Genomic DNA, 11,341 nt, shown 5'->3' on the forward strand with positions numbered 1-11,341 from the left:
CCAGGAACTCACTCTGCACATACATACTTCCAACTTTACAGGAGCCTGCTTTGTTGATTTCAAGAAACTGAATGTCCATGCGAAAAGTTTTGCCCTGAAAGAAGACCTCACCTCTTCCCGAGGCTATGCAGCAAGCGAACCCTCTAGGGAGATGCGTGTTCATCTCCAGGGCCTGCTCTGTCCTCCTTATAGCCAAACTCACCCTTACAGCTTGTGGACTGGCACCAGCCCCATGGAGAAAACTCAGCTCTTTTCTCCCTCCGCAAGTCCAATATGCTTCTTTAATGAGTCTGGTGGTGCTTCGGTCAAGTGTCCAGACAGACAAGAACAGACTTGGAGGGGATCGGGGGGATGGGGAGATGAGGGCAGATGACCTGGCATCTGTGGGAGAAGGAGAGCTGTGCGGTGATTCCTTAATGAATTTATTTAAGGGCGGAGGTGGGGGAGATGAAATATAGGGCAGCCTGAGAGGACAGAGGGGGAGAACGAGAGAAAGAGAGCAGATGTTGTGAAAGATAGTCTTTCATGTTTCCTCCGCACTGGCAATCTGCAGATGTATGTTGGCAGGGCTACAGTCAGAGAACAGAGGGAGGCTGGAGTTTACACATCTGGAAATCATTTGGCAGGGGGCAGAGTTCAAACGCTTTCTGCCTCAGCCGCTCGCAGACCTTCCTTGCGGCGTGGGCTGTGGCTGGGTGAGGGGCCACCATGCACAGAGTCCCTCCAGCCTCACTCTGGGCGGAAGCCCCACCTAAGCCGGTGGGGTTTGCCTCTGTATGGGTTCAGTCACGCGGAAAAGTTGAAATGCTGATAAAAAGAGAGAACGGGACGGGGGGAAGGACAGGAGCAAAGCGGAGAATGCACCACAACGGAGAGAAGCCTGGCTGGAAATCAAGAAACAAAATGTACTTGGACCTAATCCAGAGCGTGAGTTAACTGGAGAGCAAAGAACACCATTCAGCGGAGGGAAGCAAAAAAAAAAAAAAAAAAAAGACTCCTCTGCTGCATAGTAACACCCAAGGATCATGCTCAAGCCACATTTACTTTTCTCAGAAATCCCTGTCCATGTTGCCTTCACTGGTTTCAGGAATGCAGAGGGCCTTCTTGATCCTGAGGGAATTGCTCCCTTTGGAAGGATTTATGGAGTTCTGCAAGGAGACAGCAGGGTCTCCCAGGACCGGTTCATCATCCCACTGACCCAAAGCCTCTGCTGCCACTGGGAGACGGGGCCCTCCCTCCCAAAAGGGGCAAGGTCAGCTCGGGTGTTTAGCTTCCCTCTGAGGAGAAACACATCCCTGGTGAACTTGTGTCCCAGCTCAAAGATCCTGCCACGCTCAACTGAGTAGACACGCTGGCTGCAGCTGCTGGCCGGCGAGGCGCGGGGGCCACGTGTTCTGTGTGGGAGGTGAACGCACAGGGAGTGGTTGTGAGTTAAAGGCACACGGGCTCACCCAGGTCGGGTGATACGGTCCAGGACCTCAGAAAGATCAGGGTCCATCTGGGGAGAGAACAGAGCGCATGAAAAGATGAATTACAAAATACAACTGAACGGAATAAAAGGCCAAATGTGAGATCAAACACACTCTGATGGATCGCTTCATAACCCCCACCCCACCCCAAAGCTGCTTAACTTCCGATCCGCTCTACCTCACTGGAAGCTTCCGCCTTCCCTGAGGCTGCCCGTGCCATGAACGGTCGTTACTCCCCCTCAGCTCGTGTCCGGTGTGGCCGAAGGTCCTGCTAATTTATGCCTTCACATCTTTTGCACGCGTCCATCACCCTCAGCATCTCTAGCCTGAATCAGTCTCGCTGCTGCTGATCTGATCCCCCAGACCCACGCTCCGGGTTCTCGGTCTGAAGGGAAATCTGAGTGTGCCACTCCTCTAAATGGTTCAGCAGTCTTCCACAGCTTTCAGGATAAAGCTCAGCCTGCAAAGCATGACACACAAAACCGTCATGACCTGGCTTTTGTCCACGTTCGGAACCTCATCTTCAGCGGTGCACTCAGAAATGTTTAACAACCAAGGCCTCCAGACACACCATGTGTCATCTCACACGACACACTCCCCCTGAGCAATGAAGCTCCTCCAACTCCCTGGCCATAACCATGTCTCTCCCTTACCTGGGCCTCTGCACATCTTTCTCTGCCCAGAAAGACCTTCCTTCTGCCTCTCCCCCATGCTCACACCCCTCAACCCACCCCTGCCAACCATCATCCTTCCAGACCTGGTTTCCACCAGGAAGTCAGCCCTTAGCAGTCATGTCTGACTCTTTGCCACCCCATGGACTATACAGTCCATGGGATTCTCCAGGCTGGAATACTGGAGGGGGTAGCCTTTCCCCTCTCCAGGGGATCTTCCCGACCTAGGGATTGAATCCAGGTCTCCCACATTGCAGGCAGATTCTTTACCAGCTGAGCCACAAGGGAAGCTCCTTAGCAAGCACTGCTGCTGCTGCTGCTAAGTTGCTTCAGTCGTGTCCGACTCTGTGTGACCCCATAGACAGCAGCCCACCAGGCTCCCCCGTCCCTGGGATTCTCCAGGCAAGAACACTGGAGTGGATTGCCATTTCCTTCTCCAATGCATGCAAGTGAAAAGTCAAAGTGAAGTCGCTCAGTGGTGTCCGACTCTAGCGACCCCATGGACTGCAGCCTACCAGGCTCCTCTGTCCATGGGATTTTCTAGGCAAAAGTACTGGAGTGGGGTGCCATTGCCTTCTCCATAGCAAGCACAGGGGCCACCAAATGCTGCCTTGTAACTGTGCAGGCGGGGCTGTTGCTATATCAGGCACCTTTGAGGACAGAACTATTTTTATGTTTCAATCCACATTGCCTCCCACACTTTCTGGAACATAGTAGGTTTTCAGTAGTCACTGAAATACAGAATATAAACACTGCTAGTTTTTAACTTACTACTTACACTCTACCCTCAAGATTCAAGGTTGTGAATGAATGCTATAAGCCTTTTCCACAAACACAGAGCTCTGGGAAGTACAGAAGTCAGAGTGGCCAGAGAAGACTTCTCGGAGTAGAGCTGCCATAATCAGCAAATTAAAATACAGGATGCCCAGTGAAATTTGACTTTTAGGTAAGTGATGATTTTTTTTTTTTTTGTAAGTAGTTCTTATGCAACATTTGCGAAATTACTTATAGTAAACAAATATCCATTCACCTGAAATGCATGTTGAACTGGGCGTCCTGTATTTTATCTGGTAACCCTACCTTTGAAGAGGCTGCCTTTGAGCAAGAGCTTGATGGATGACTCAGATTTAGAAAGGGCAAGAGAAGGGGGACTGGTTTTTCTCACTGGAGACTAGTGGGAGGGGAGATGAGCCAAGTCCATGGAGACCAGGACCTGCAAGGAATTTTCACATTGGTCTTGTTAGAGCATGAAGTTGGTGCTCACAAACAATGAGAGGCTGGAAAGGAGGAGAATGTTGAAATGGAAGTGGAAGTGATCAGAGAGAGAGGGCCACTGCCATTCTTTAGACGTTTGTTCAGTTTAAAAGTCCTGAACTGGCCCAGAGGCGACTGGAAAAAAGGACAGGAAGAAAGGGCAGATTTCTAAGTGTGCTGGGGGATGGAAAGGAGAGCTGAGGAATCTACAAAGACTTAAGACTCAAGAGGAGAAGCCAGATTAGAAGGGGCAGGCAAGGGAGGATGAGCTTCATTTAGACCAAACGGTACTGATGGGAAAGCAGGACCCACAAGGAGGACTGAACACCAAGTAGGAGATGAGATGCTAGGGCCTTCCCATGACAGTGGTCATGGAGTGTCCCTACATACCAACAGGGATGGTCTGCAAGGGTTCTCAGTCACGTACATGCTCCACGTACATGACAGAGGAGGATTTGTGGGACTATCATCCCACAGATTTGTGGGACTAAAGTCCCACACTGCCAAGGCAGTGTGACAGACCACTGATATGCTCCTGTGTTCCATGACTCCTCCTCATTCCAGGCCTTCTCAAGAGTCCACCAGCCCACTCGAGAGATGTCTCACTCTTCTGTTTCATGAAGGAATGATTGATGCAGTTCACTGCAAGACATTCAAAGATGTAAAAGGGCATTTCCCCACTGCTACTGCTGCTAAGTCGCTTCAGTCATGTCCAACTCTGTGCGACCCCATAGATGGCAGCACGCCAGGCTCCCCCATCCCTGGGATTCTCCAGGCAAGAACACTGGAGTGGGTTGCATTTCCTTCTCCAATGCATGAAAGTGAAAAGTCAAAGTGAAGTCGCTCAGTTGTGTCTGACTCCTAGTGACCCCATGGACTGCAGCCTACCAGGCTCCTCTGTCCATGGGATTTTCCAGGCAAGAGGACTGGAGTGGGGTGCCATTGCCTTCTCTGATTTCCCCACTAAGTTACCTAAATGTAAAGTCCAAATTTAATACACTTCAAATCTTTGCCTGACCAGAGCAAATTGTTTATCTATGTGAAATTGGCAAAGGGCCAGTCTGTGGATATGAAAATACTTTGAAAATTATACTGTACTATACAAACCTAAGGATATTATTCATATAAATGGAGTATCTATAAGATAACAGACAATAATCACCCAGATATCCAAAATTATGCTTGCGTATTATTAGATGTTTGGATATTTCAAGATGTCAAATTCAGTCCTTTCCCTAATATTACCCATGTCCTTCTTGTCTTATTTTTACATAGTACTTATCACCATCTATCATACCCTATATCCAGTTCAGTTCAGATGCTCAGTCATGTCTGCCTTTTTGTGACCCCATGGACTGCAGCACGCCAGGCTTCCCTGCCCATCATCAACTCCTGGAGCTTGCTCAGACTCCTGTCTGTTGAGTTGGTGATGCCATCCAACCATCTCATCCTCTGTCGTTCCCTTCTCCTTGTGCCTTCAATCTTTCCCAGCATCAGGGTCTTTTCTAATGAGTCAGTTCTTCGCATCAGGTGGCCAAAGTATTGGAGTTTCAGCTTCAACATCAGTCTTTCCAATGAATATTCAGGCCTGATTTCCTTTAGGATTGATTGGTTTAATCTCCTTGCTGTCCAAGGGACTCTCAAGAGTTTTCTCCAACACCACAGTTCAAAAGCATCAATTCTTCCACGCTCAGCTTTATTTATGGTCCAACTCTCACATCCATACGTGACTGCTAGAAAAACCATAGCTTTGACTATATCTATTCCCCATATGGAATACCTTATTTTGTGTTTTCCCTGATCACCCACAAGGCTGCATGAGCATTGAGGGCAAAAATTTATATCTCTTTTGTTGATGGCTACACTTCTCCATGCCCAAAGCAAAGCTTATTTCTGACTGAGTGAATTCACTTTAGTTTTCTAAGGGATGATTCAGTCAGTCAGTCAGTACAGTCGCTCAGTCATGTCCGACTCTTTTCGACCCCATGAATCACAGCACGCCAGGCCTCCCTGTCCATCACCAACTCCCAGAGTTCACTCAGACTCACGTCCATTGAGTCAGTGAGGCCATCCAGCCATCTCATCCTCTGTCACCCCCTTCTCCTCCTGCCCCCAATCCCTCCCAGCATCAGAGTCTTTTCCAATGAGTCAACTCTTCACATGAGGTGGCCAGAGTACTGGAGTTTCAGCTTCAGCATCATTCCCTCCAAAGAAATCCTAGGGCTGATCTCCTTCAGAATGGACTGGTTGGATCTCCTTGCAGTCCAAGGGACTCTCAAGAGTCTTCTCCAACACAGTTCAAAAGCATCAATTCTTTGGCACTCAGCTTTCTTCACAGTCCAACTCTCACATTCATACATGACCACTGGAAAAACCATAGTCTTGACTAGATGGACCTTTGTTGGCAAAGTAATGTCTCTGCTTTTCAATATGCTATCTAGGTTGGTCATAACTATCCTTCCAAGGAGTAAGAGTCTTTTAATTTCATGACTGCAGTCACCATCTGCAGTGATTTTGGAGCCAAAAAAATAAAGTCTGACACTGTTTCCACTGTTTCCCCCTCTATTTCCCATGAAGTGATGGGACCGGATGCCATGATCTTCGTTTTCTGAATGTTGAGCTTTAAGCCAACTTTTTCACTCTCCTCTTTCACCTTCATCTAGAGGCTTTTTAGTTCCTCTTCACTTTCTGCCATGAGGGTGGTGTCATCTGCATATCTGAGGTTATTGATATTTCTCCCGGCAATCTTGATTCCAGTTTGTGCTTCTTCCAGCCCAGCATTTCTCATGATGTACTCTGCATATAAGTTAAATAAGCAGGGTGACAATATACAGCCTTGACATACTCCTTTTCCTATTTGGAACCAGTCTGTTGTTCCATGTCCAGTTCTAACTGTTGCTTCCTGACCTGCATACAGATTTCTCAAGAACCAGGTCAGGTGGTCTGATATTCCCATCTCTTTCAGAATTTTCCACAGTTTATTGTGATCCACACAGTCAAAGGCTTTGGCACAGTCATTAAAGCAGAAATAGATGTTTTTCTGGAACTCTCTTGCTTTTTCAATGATCCAGCGGATGTTGGCAATTTGGTCTCTGGTTCCTCTGCCTTTTCTAAAACCAGCTTGAACATCTGGGAGTTCACGGTTCATGTACTGCTGAAGCCTGGCTTGGAGAATTTTAAGCATTACTTTACTAGTATGTGAGATGAGTGCAATTGTGCAGCAGTTTGAGCATTCTTTGGCATTGCCTTTCTGTGGGATTAGAATGAAAACTGCCCTTTTCCAGTCCTGTGGCCACTGCTGAGTTTTCCAAATTTGCTGGCATATTGAGTGCAGCACTTTCACAGCATCCTCATATATCTTGATTGCTAGGAAGTATCCTAAAGGCAAACATGAAAGAAATATCCAAATTACAATATCCATTGTTCTACAACTGGGTATCGAACAGTCATGCGAAGTCACTAGGACTGCCATGTAAACTTGATTGTCCTAAAAATAAGACACATGTAGACCAATGCTAAGTTCTCCCTGGTAGCAGACACTATAGGCATCTCAGGTGACCCACAAGAGTTAATTTCCCTCCCTTAGTATGGATCTTGCTAAGCTCAGCTGTTTGATAGCTCTTCTTATGTCCCTAGATGCCTCAGGTCCTCCCACACCCCTGCTGAGGACTGACTCAACAAAGGCCCCATGTGGACTGTGCCTTTCCCTCTCTTCCTAGGACAGTGTGTTTGTCCCAATCTGGAGAAGAGAGCCACATTTTAATTCCAATCCCAGAGCTCTCCGTGTCTACCTGAGCCTATGGTTCTTCTTGCACAGTTCATTCCCCTGCTGTTGGTAGCAATCCTAACCATCTTGGAGTGATGACTGGACACCACCTTGCACATGGTGTTCTGCAGAGTAAATGCAAGAAAAAGGATCCCTGCTCAGCTTCCCAGCATGAACTGGCATCCCTGACGTAGACAAACACACACAAAAATACACCACAGCTGAGGCTCAGATGAGCCTTGAAAGGCATCCAGCTGCACTCTTAAACCCAGCTGGTATGTGTCCTGGTTAAATAACGGAACAGACTGGCAAGTCTCAGAGAGCTCAGTGCTGAAGTCCAGAAGGCTGTCATGTCTGTGTGTGTTTGGCATCCCTGGGAGGCAGGAGGATGGCGGGGAGAAAGATTCAGTAGCAAGATGTTAAGGAAGCTGGAGGTGTCGTAACTAAGAAAGACCCTACTAAATAGCTGACTCCTTCTTGGAGTCTAGTTTTAAGGAGACGGGTGGAAATCAGCAGTGAGAGGTGGGCCACGAGGCCCACAGGGGGCATACTGGAGAATCATGGCTGGGATGTCTGAATCCCAACAGGTCATGGAGGAAACCTCATGCACCGCTCACCACTCCCTCCGCCCTCTACGCTGTCTGCTGTCATGCGTGGAGCAACCGACCACCCACAAACAGCCAAAGAGGAGGTGCCCCTGCTGTTTCCTCTGACCTTGGGGGACTGTCTCCTGCAAGCTCTCCTCTTCCTCTGGAAAGTCATGCCGCTCCACAGAGCCCAAGAACCCTTTGTCCTTCCATCCTGTCCTCAGCAGATTCATGCGGTGTTCCTTAGCCTCCTAATTACTGCCAGACATGAAGCTGATGGGCTGGCCTTTATAGACACTATTACTGCCAGATCCTCTTCCCTTCACTGTCTGGAAGCCTGTCTCTATTTAAGCTCTAATCCTTTTTGCCATTTTTGACCTAGTTCCCATTATTTTATATTTTTCCATATTAAGTTAAATAAGCCACTTGTCATTCTGCATATATCTTATTGAATCCAGCTCTTCTTTTGTGACTCAAATGAATGCCTAATGGAAAAAAAAAAAAAAACAACCCTGCACTGGCCAGTTCCTGGGATTGATCCACTTTCTTAACTTCCAGCATAAAGGACTAGATGGAAAGTCCCTTTAAAAATGCTGGTGATATTCCTTAACTGGGTAAAGAGAGACCGTAACTCACTACTGTCCTGCCTGCAGTCTTCAGATGGACGAGTATGTTTAAATACATCAAAAATGTTTAAAGAGCGTGGATGAAGCACCCCTTAGAACTGGGATATCCACCATTCCTCGACGAAAAACTGATAGCAGTGGATGAATGTGTTTCACAGATAAGGAGAAAGAAGAAAGTGAGCAAGAGAAGAAAAGGAGAGTGAGCAATCAAAAGCACAACGACAGACAACTCACCTGAGGCATCACCGACCCTCCCTCCGCATCTTAAGCCCCATGTGACTGTATGTGAAGCCGAGCAAAAGCCGAAAAGGCTCCACTTTAGAAAATATTATTTCTTGAAACATGCATGCCATGACCACAGGTCTGAACAAAAACACCTTTCCTCTCATGACAAACAATCCCCAGACTGGCGCCCGCCCTCTTCCTAGCATGCTTCAGAAGGAATTACATGCGCTGTGCTTGTACCACAAACTCTTTGCACCAAACCAGACTTTTCAAGGCGCTCTCTGTTGCTTGAATATGCTCTATCTTGTTTGCCCATCATTTAGGGAAACATTAAGACTACTTAGTGGTGTTTTCATGTGCTATTCTTAGTCTATTTTTCTCCTCCAAAATCAAGTACTTTCACAGCTGACCAACTGAAACTGAAGAGCACGTGGAACCCTCAGAGATCGCACCCAGAAACAGTAATGGCCAGGTGGTTTTATAATTTTGGCAAGGAGCGCTGACTGCCTTGCCCTGACTGGTGGCAACCTGCCTCGCACAATCCAGAGACCGTGTCAGGGACAGGTGAAAAATAAGAAAGAAAATTTACTGGTTTTGACCCTCCAAGAAGAGGAGCTGATGCTTATTTTTTTCAATTCTCATTGAATTGTAGAATCAATCCTTTCTATTTTGAAAGAGCAGTTTTCATTATTGATAAAATACCAACTGTAAAAAGTAAAGTGCGTTAACTCTGACAAAAATATGGTATGCACTTTTCAATGCATTACTTTAACACAACCATCTTTCAGCTTGGTATTATTATGATGTACATTTTATAAGAGGAAGACTGAGATTTAATTAGGTAACCAGTATCAATGGACACTTAGTGGATATGCACAGGTTCAGTTGAACTCAGAGAACATGATCTTGGCTACAATACTTTAAAATACTTTCATGATGGAAATGTTTTTAAATTAGATATGTAAAAAGGAGAGCAAAAACAATTTTCACCACACTCAGAGACAACTTGATAAACAAACTTTGTACATACATCTCCAATTTAAAAAAAAAAAATGAAACAGAGATCATACTTAACATACTGCTGTAAAAGCTTTGTGTTTTACATTTGAAATATATTGTGGAGGTCTTTTTACATCAATAAATATACTTCTACCCTATCATATTTAATGACTGTTTTCCATTGTTATCCCTACACCATAATGTATGTAATAAATCTTCCTTTTGGACATTTTGGTTCTTATACAGAATGCTGTGATAAATAATCTAATAGATGACTCCTTCACACATCTTTAGACCTCTGAGATAAATTCTTAGAAGCAAGATATACAGTTTTTACATATTGCCAAACTGCCTTGGGAAATGTATGAATTTTCATTCCTGTCAAAAATGTATTAAATCATCCTCTCCCCCCACCATTACCAGCATTGGGTATTTTATCGTCTTTGCCAATTTAAAAGCTTCCCTGGTGGCTCAGAGGTTAAAGCATCTGCCTGGAATGCGGGAGACCTGGGTTCGATCCCTGGGTCAGGAAGATCCCCTGGAGAAGGAAATGGCAACCCACTCCAGTACCCTTGCCCGGAGAATCCCATGGAGAGATCTCACTGATGTTTTAGTTGTTCTTCCGTAATTAGTTCTGCCGATGGAACACTCTTCATTTTTGGTATTTGTATTAGTCCTTTTGTGAAATCTCTCCTTATGTGAATAGCTAATCTTTACTTCACAGCTCACTAGATAGTAATCACTTGCCAAAATAATGTGTCAAATATATTTTCCCAATTTTTTCATTTGTTATTAATTTTCTTGGTTTTTTAATAAAAAATGTTCACAATTTTTCTTTTCTTTTTTGGTTTCTGTCATTGACATCATCCTTACAAAGAACCTCCCCCTCCTTCAAGATTATTTAAAAAACTTAAATTTCCTTATTGTACTTTCAAAGGATTTTTTCACATTTAAATATTTAATATCTAGCATTTCTTGGTATAAAATATAGCTTATTTCTTATAATTTTTAAACCAAATGTCTAAACACCATTTACTAAATGATCTATAAAATCATACCTCATTTGTAATTTTTTATTGTATACCAAAACTTTATATATTTATGTCTAGAATTATTGTTCTACTCCATAGATTTTTTTTTCTTCTGATTCCTATGCCATTATTATCTGTTCTAGTCATTACAGCTTTATAAGCCACATCAGTGTCTCAGAGGGCAATTTTCCCTTCATTATTACCAACTGTTTATTCATTCAAATGCATTTAAAAGGCATCCCTTCAGTTTCAGAAAAATGGGGGATTATGGTTAGAACTGTGTTATATCACTAGAATAATTGGAAAGAACTGAAGCCTTACAATTTGATTAAACTGTTCCTTCCTGGAACAAGCAACACATGTCTATTTAATTCAGGTTTTCTTAATAATGCATTTATTTTCTTCATATATTATAACGTATCCTATTATATGAATGGAATCTTCTCCCAATTACATTTAACAATTGGCTATTGTGAAACTTAGACTTATACAACTGAACTCCAAGCCATTCCCATTCTTTTAAGGGTAAAATTGATGCCAAAAAATACTAATTGTCATTTAAAAGTCATTCATTTCAGTGAAGGTGGTGAAAAAATACAAACTTATAGCCACAAAATAAACAATTTGGGGGATATAATGTACAGTGTGGTGACTGTAGTTAATAATACTGTATTGTATATTTGAAATTTACTAAAAGTAGATCTTAAAAGTTC

At 44.4% G+C, this 11,341-nt stretch overlaps 1 long non-coding RNA gene across 1 annotated transcript; it reads left to right on the top strand.

Annotated features, from left to right (window-relative positions):
* Positions 1-2,689: 2,689 nt before the first annotated feature.
* LOC139177994 (uncharacterized) lies at positions 2,690-10,428 on the top strand. Its single transcript, XR_011562414.1, has 2 exons — positions 2,690-3,086; positions 7,748-10,428. It is a non-coding gene; the product is annotated as an uncharacterized lncRNA (long non-coding RNA).
* Positions 10,429-11,341: the final 913 nt, after the last annotated feature.

This window comes from Bos indicus, chromosome 20 (genome assembly GCF_029378745.1).
Source record: "Bos indicus isolate NIAB-ARS_2022 breed Sahiwal x Tharparkar chromosome 20, NIAB-ARS_B.indTharparkar_mat_pri_1.0, whole genome shotgun sequence".
In the NCBI taxonomy this organism is placed as follows: domain Eukaryota; kingdom Metazoa; phylum Chordata; class Mammalia; order Artiodactyla; family Bovidae; genus Bos; species Bos indicus.